We start from the raw sequence: 8,143 nt of genomic DNA, 5'->3' as shown, positions 1-8,143 counted from the left end.
TTCCAACAGGATTGGCGCGCAATTTGCGCAATATCAATTTTACTGACAAAGTTGTAAAAGTCAGGCAGGTCACCATAATCGCCGAGTCGATATCTCGTGAGATTGCAAACCGCTTCAATTGTGGCCTCGCCGTCAATTGTGGCCTCACTTCTTTCCTTTTTTTGTCTTTACGTACTTTTCTTAGATATTATATTTCTTATATTTCTCTATTTCAAATGTTAATCTGCGGAGTCGACAATAATCTTTTTATAAATGTAGAAGAAGACGGATATCTCTCTCTCTCTCTCTCTCTCTCTCTCTCTCTCTCTCTCTTTCACTCTTTCTCTCTCTCTCTCTCTCTCTCTCTCTCTCCGATCTCTGAGAACAATCCTCCTCCTTGTAGTGACTGACGTTCTCGACGACGCGTTCACGGAGACTGGAGGTGAATCGTTACGATGGTCCAGTGATGTAGTTGACTCTGTATAGGCTGAACTTTGTTCCGTAGTTGCCAGGGCCAATACGGATCGGACGGGGACGAGTGTGATATCAGCGCAAGCACGCGCCACGAACATGTTGCCGATGGGATTCCTTATGGTCCATTGGCGGTTCCTGAAATCTCGAATCTGTCTTAATAGACTGATAGGCTGCGATTTATCTTCATTCTGGTGGAAGGTGTCCTGCTCATTGATTGACATCATCGATGAACCGTAGAAGATTATTTCACCCAATGAAGTCAATATACTTTTTGGTATGTTAGTAGCGCTATTACGAAGGGAGATAAAACGTGTACCAATGATGAAACATCTTAAACTCTTTCAAATTAAAATACTTAATACATACAGATGTGCGAAGCATACATTCTTTAAAATTAATAAACAATTTCAATTTATACTTAAATTTTAAATCTTTTCATCAAATTAATTTATATTTACATATTATATTATATTTAACATAAAAAAAATTCAAATGAATAGGAAGATAGGTCAGAGCTTAAAAATAAGATGAAAGTTTATTAACACATTAAACTAAAACATAAAAAATATGAGAGTTTTTTACATTAATATATGGAACGTTTCGATTTTATTTAGTCACAACCTCAGCCATTTCAATATTTAAAGAAATTGTATAAGATTAAAACATTATAATAGATTATTAATAAATTATTATAAATAAAATTAAATATTGGAAAGAACATAGAAAACTAATCAATGAAACCATATCAAAGGTTGGACAATATATTACATAAAATAAATTATTATTATTAAAAATTACATCTTCTTTACATGATAGTTGTCTTTTTTCGTTTAAAGATGAAGAAGTGGAATAAGACTGAATAAGATTTTAAAGTCTTAAAATAAATGAAGTCAATAATCAATAAAAATCTTAAGGTATATCTATGTATAAATATAAATTAAATTAAATTGAAAGTATTGCATCGACAAAAAGAGTCAATATTTAAAAAACTTGATTTTTCAAGATATGAATTCTATAGATAGAATCTATGGACAAATATGTCCAAAACAATGAAAGGGCTTTTTGTCAGAGCAAAAGCTTGTTGATAAATGATGGAAATTGAAAACAGATATATGTTGTATAATATATGCACAAAAATCGATATAAATTAATGTTATGAAAATAAATCTAATAAGTAAAAATAAGAATTATCCAGTCTTTCAGTGTCTTTCTGTAAATTGATTTCATTTTTTTGTTCCTTTATATATAACATTTCTGAAATCAATCTTTTATTATAATTAGTCTCAATATTTAAAATTTTTGTGTTATCTCAATTAAATGATTAATTTTAAATATATTATGAAATTTAAAATATGTTCCGTAATTATTGAATGACTCGATGCATCTAATTTTAGGTTATTTCTACGTTTTTTTTTCTCGTCTCTAATTGTCTCTTAGTTTATCCTACGTACTTCTCACAGTCATTATAACAAATCTTATGTACGACATTACTTCTTAAATCAGTTACATCTTTCTGTACTTTAATAAAATTATTCAATTTAAGCTTCTATAGCTAATTTTTAAAACTGACTTTATTTATACATGCTGTTGCTTCCGTGCATTTTCGTGCATTTGTAACATTACAAATGCACGGAAAAATAATAAAAATTAAAAAATTATACCTACTTACAAGATTTCCATTTTTCAACACCTAACTGGTGATTTTACTCCGTAAAATAAAAGAAAAAAATTATAGATTTTTTAATTTATAAGTTTTCAAAAATAAAGTCCTTGATTTTACAAAATTTGTGTGCGTGCGTGCGTGCGTGCGTGCGTGCGTGTGTGTGTGTATGTGTGTGTGTGTGTGTGTGTGTGTGTGTGTGTGTGCGCGCGCGTGCGTGTGTGTGTGCGCGTGCGTGCGTGTGAATGAAATACAACTTTTTTAATCTTATATTCTTTTGAGCTAAAAATACATAAATAAAAATTACCATTCAGATATTGAGAAACAAAATCCTTGTGACATAGTATAATTTTCAATATTTTTTCTCGTTCTCATTATTGTACAAAGGATACAATAGCCTTATGTGACAATCGATTTTTAAACTTATAATTACACATATTTGTAACGCATCTTTAATTAATGACAAAGCAAAGAATATTCATATCGCTTAATTGCACTCATTTGAAAGTGAGAGCTAGTAAGATAAATGTTTACCGTAAAAAGACTGACGTACGCTTCGTAACAGATTAATGTTTTTATGTCAGCGTTTTCTTTGAGCTGAGGCTTGTAATTCGCAGTTCATCGGTACGTTCGCTTCGTGCTTCTCATGGAAGATGACCTATCTCGTTGACCTGGAAACGCCGAATGCATTTCTTTTTTCGTACGTATTTAAAACATCGCAAAGTGCGATGAGTGCTTTTTGAGGCGCCGAGATTATTCATTTATCGAGTGCGACGTGTCATGATCTTTTTCGAGAACGCCACTTCGTGGCGAAACATCGTAGCGTAAAATACGCCTGCACTTCAACTCCGTGCACTTGTGCCTTTAGTTTAATAAATCACGTGATAACAGTCTTTGTAAAAATAAAGCAAAAGAAGCAATCGCAAAAAAATACTGCGTTAAGCGCTTTATCGTTTCCTACTGTTCTTCGATATCATTAATAATTGTGGCAGTCATCGCTGCAGTGTTTCGGCGTTCAAGCACAGTTCTTTTTTTACCTGCTGTTCTCGTTCTACTGATCCATTGGACTTCATGGCTTGCAAATTAATACTTCGGTCCATGGTATTGAATTATTCTGTAATTTATGCTGGACATGGCGTGTGTAATCAGCAGTTCGTGCATGCGGCGAATTCATTTGTAGAATCGCTGCGCTTGTTTTATCTTATTATCGGCTGTTATCGAAATATGTAATTTTTCAAACTGACGCACATAACGTCATTATTCAAAAAACATACATAATAATATTTTATGCACGTCGTCTTATTGGAGAAAAAGTTCTACCTATTCAGCCGATAACGTGGCAATGTGACAAATTGTATCGATAAAATATTGACTGCATTTTAAATATAAATCCATAACTCTCTCCATATTTTGGAATTACATCCATGTATTTACGTGCGCTAGAAAGAGATTGCCAGGAAAATATGGATTAAATATATGTTAATATAAACAAACAGTTTTAATTTGAAGATTAATGCACGTATAATTAAATATTCTTTAATTAAAAACCATATATTTGCGTACATTTATTATTTTATAGGGAAAATACTCAAATTTCCATAAATACGATGGATATCTTTATATCTCTCTCCGTTATTACTTTCTAACATACAATAATAATATAATTATCTCGTAAAAAAATGCATTTCAACAAATATATAACAAGTTCCTTCTTTGAATTATCTCGAATTTTATTACGTATTATATACTCGCGCGAATGTAATATGGGTGAGATCGCGCTAGATCGGACAAACTTTTTCCCAAAAACTTTCTGGAGGATTTAATTTCTGACGCGTATAACAATCTGCGATATTTAACGCGATGTTGTCAAAGGTATATTCGATGCGAATGGCCGTCAATAGCAACGCGGAAAACTTTGTTATTACGCAGACAACACTAATTTAAAATCGCTGTTTAAAATTAGCTGCGGATCCGCGCCTTCATATAATGAGTAACGATGGAACAATAATCAGCGGTGAGATAATTGGAGAACTACTGCTCGATGTGCAAATGGATGAAAGTTGATTGTTTTGTGGTGGTATCTGGAGCAAAAAAATAATTAATTTGAAAACATTTCTGTGTTATTTTATAAGGAGGCAAAGTGCAAAACAGCATGCGCAAAGCTAATGAGTAACCTTGTATATTTTTTTTGTTTATCAATTTTAAGTGTTGTATCGTTAAGTTCTTAAATATCTAATTAAGATAAAAACGGAGGATAAGAGTTTTTTTTAACTTCTAAAAAATGTTACAAATCCTTTTTTATATATAATTTTTGTTTTCTACTTTTATAAAAAAATCTGATTTTGATATATAGGATAATGTTGCTCTTCGGAAAAAGAGAATAATTGGATCTATAGACGATAAACAAACAGAAACGATTATAATTTTGAAGAGAACGAATATTTGCATAATATGATAGAAGACTGAAAAGGCGATTGTAACATCCGTTTCATATGTTATGAAGCGTACGTGATATCCTCGGTATTCACAGAAGCGATTCAATGGCTTGAGGTGAATCGCTCCTCTCGTTCAAAGATCACTTCATTGTCACGTTTCCTTTGCGTGGAAATACTTTGACAAGGAGTCGCTTAACGACGATTGGCAGGGTCGCTTTGTGAGTTCTTAAGTTTAAATCTGACAGGTCAAGAGGGCTAATGACTCTTAACAGAAATAATATCTATAACATTCATGTGCGATATCACTCCGTGAATTTATCATCATAATGTATTAAATTGAACATAACGTATTCCGACATGATAGAGAACATTTACGCATATTTACATTTATTATATTTGATCTGCTCTTAAATAATTATTTTTATTATGTTCCGTTTTATCAACTTATTTATTTATCAATTTTTTGCGTACGAAAGTAAATGTTCAGAAGTGATGCTCCAGAAAATATCGCTGTTTTTTTTCAGTAATCAACTGATTATAAAAAAATGTGTACACAATGTTTTAAGAAGGAACTTGTAGTTTTTGTAAGAATAAGTTCTATTTCATAAATAAATATACGACAGTTTTTTTTTTATTGAAATGTGTGTATTAATGTAAATTTTTTTAGTCTTCTACATTATCATCTACATTAGCCAGGGATCTCGCTTTGCGTGGAAAGTTATACGTTCTTAGGCAGGAGGAAATGGGGTGGACTTCGTTTCGTGTGGAAAGTCGCTCTTAAGCAGGTGAGGGGAAAGGTATAGAATAGTTTTTAATATTGTAGCAGAAATAAGATGTTATTAAAACAGTTTTTTTGTTAGTAATTTTTTTTTAACGAATAATGAGCGCCAGCTAAAACTTTCTGAAAGTAACTTAGGATCATGACCTTTACAATATATACAAGGTATATCAAGGCGATTTGGATGGCTTCCTCTATATTGCATAATTACCAATAAATAATAAAAAGTAAAAAAAAATAAAGTAACTGCATAGTAAAATTATAATAAGTTATAATAAATATTATCGGTATCGGAATATATATACTTACATATATATATATATATGTGTACTTTTAAATTTTATTTTATTTTTTCCATGGGATTGTATGTAATAAAACTTGATATAAAATATTGTTTTATATTTTGTAATTTTACAAAATAAAAATAAATTATTATTTATAAAATAGAGAAAAATAAAAATTGTAAATGCTTAGATTGTTACTTTTTAATTTTATTTTTTTTCCTTTTTCAAATAATTTTGTAATGCATATATATATATATATATAATTTGAGATTTATATTTAGAATCCTACTCTTTTCATTTTAAAATTAATTAATTATTAGATGTATAAATTAATATAAAAAAGCAATATTCGAAGAATTTTCGACGTTTTATTACATATAAATAAATAAGAAATATTTGTGGTCACATAATATATTGGACATATTTTTGTTTTATGCTAAATTTTTATAACGTATCAATTTCAGCTAATCTTTTCTGATCTATTCATTTATGTAAAATAAGTTGATATTATATATTCTGAAAGAAATGATGTTAAACCAATAAATATTTATCTATCATTAAGTTGTAGAAAATTTTAATATAGATTACACAAAAACAAATCAGAATTAATTAATTATATTTGAGTTATTTTGAAACATTTAAATATATAATTTTTAGCTAATTTCTATCACATTCTAGTAATATTCTCTAATTTCTTATGCATTCAGATTAAAAGTTATTATTTCGGCAATAAATTGAATATAATAAATGGATACGTTTATTATTAAGTTAATGTTTCACGGATTATACAATAAATAAATAAGTAAAAAAAATCATCGATTATATCAGTAAAAATAATGAAAAGTCTCTGCAGGTTTTACTGCTTTTACTGAATCGAATCTTAATTTAAACCTAAATTAAAAGTATAATTTAACTAGAAAAATTCGAGGTCATACTTATTCAAGAATTTTTTAAATTGCAACAATATCCGGTTAGACTGGAGTACATTATGTAAAATGATAGAATTTCATCTTCTTCTGGTGAATAACGCCACGATGGAGTTAAATATCGTGTATTAAGAAATAAGCAAAAACCGGCATTGAAAAGTAAGAAGATTTAAGAAAGAGGATTTAAATAGATTCAAGAAGAATCTTTCCATGCAAATATCAAGATAAAAGAGAAAGGATTAAATGAATCATTTTACTTGATAATACAGACTAGATTTAGATACAACATTGGTAAGCTCAATTTACTTGTTATTTTATTATGTATATAAAATTCTAAGTAAAAACAAAAATAAACATCAATTGAGTATTGAAAATCGATATTACAGATATAACAGAGGATAATATAATAATTAAATATAGTACTCTCTGAATTTATAGTATTATTTACTATAAATTATTTATTTTGTAGGATATTTATATTTTCCATTTTATTTAATTTCATATAGCAGTAATCAATAATTTTCTATCGTAACGTATTGTCTTTGCGATATCAAATTGGTCATAATTTAATTTCTCGACTTAATAATCATTTGACTCGCATACCATCGCGTTTTTAAATACAAATCTGCACATGAATGCGAAACATGAGTACATAGTATAGACGAAAATATCACCAGTACTTTTCAAGCTGCAATTTATTCATCTTTACGATCTGTTAGAATTGGAGCAGTGGTTGCGTTACGCACCCATCGGTATCCTTAGCATTTGTGCATTTCGCGGCTTGAGGTAAATATTCACTCGTGTTCGCGTACGGCGGTGACGGCTGTCGACGCGATTTATCGACGAGTGCTTGGATACCCGATTCGAGGAGAGATGACGGACGGTTGAGAGATGCCACTGTAACGCCGTATTCCCAACATAAGGATGCTCTTCGAAGGAGGAGCGGTGCGACACGTCGCATCGGTGTCTCCTCTAGTCGTGTTACGCGACAGGAAAATCTACCGAGCTTTTCGTTCTCAGGAAAACGCTTATCGTACCGGATGTATGCATATGAGCGAGAGAAGCAGCATCTCTTTCCTTCTCTCTCTCTCTCTCTCTCTCTCTCTCTCTCTCTCTCTCTCATCCAAAAATAAATTTTATGATGGTCTGAAATATAAAAATCGATTACGATATATAATACCGGCCCTAGAATGTATATTAAATAACGATTTTATTCTCTCCTCTCTTTCTTTCTCTCTCTCTCTCTTCTCGTTCTAGATGCCAGTTATAGCAATCGTTCCTCAGGACTCAATTCTTGGGTCTTTGCTGTTCACCCAAAAAAATATTCTGCTCTTTAATAGTATCCTTTTGATTCTAACGAATTTTCCTCTATATGGATTATATCTACTCAAGAGGATACTCAAGAGGATACTCTAAAATGTATAGGAATATCATTTAACTGAGAGATGCTGGATAAGCTGAATTTAAGATTTCAATCCTCTTAATGCTAAAAGAATTTTCTAGAGGTACTTCCACTTAACGTTCGCAACGCTCGCGTATCATCTCATCCTTGTTTAATATTTGATGACATGAAAGATAAAATGATACTCGCATGTATTGCGAACGAA

This window comes from Atta colombica, unplaced genomic scaffold, assembly GCF_001594045.1.
Source record: "Atta colombica isolate Treedump-2 unplaced genomic scaffold, Acol1.0 scaffold219, whole genome shotgun sequence".
In the NCBI taxonomy this organism is placed as follows: Eukaryota; Metazoa; Arthropoda; class Insecta; order Hymenoptera; family Formicidae; genus Atta; species Atta colombica.
This window is presented reverse-complemented; position numbering follows the sequence as displayed.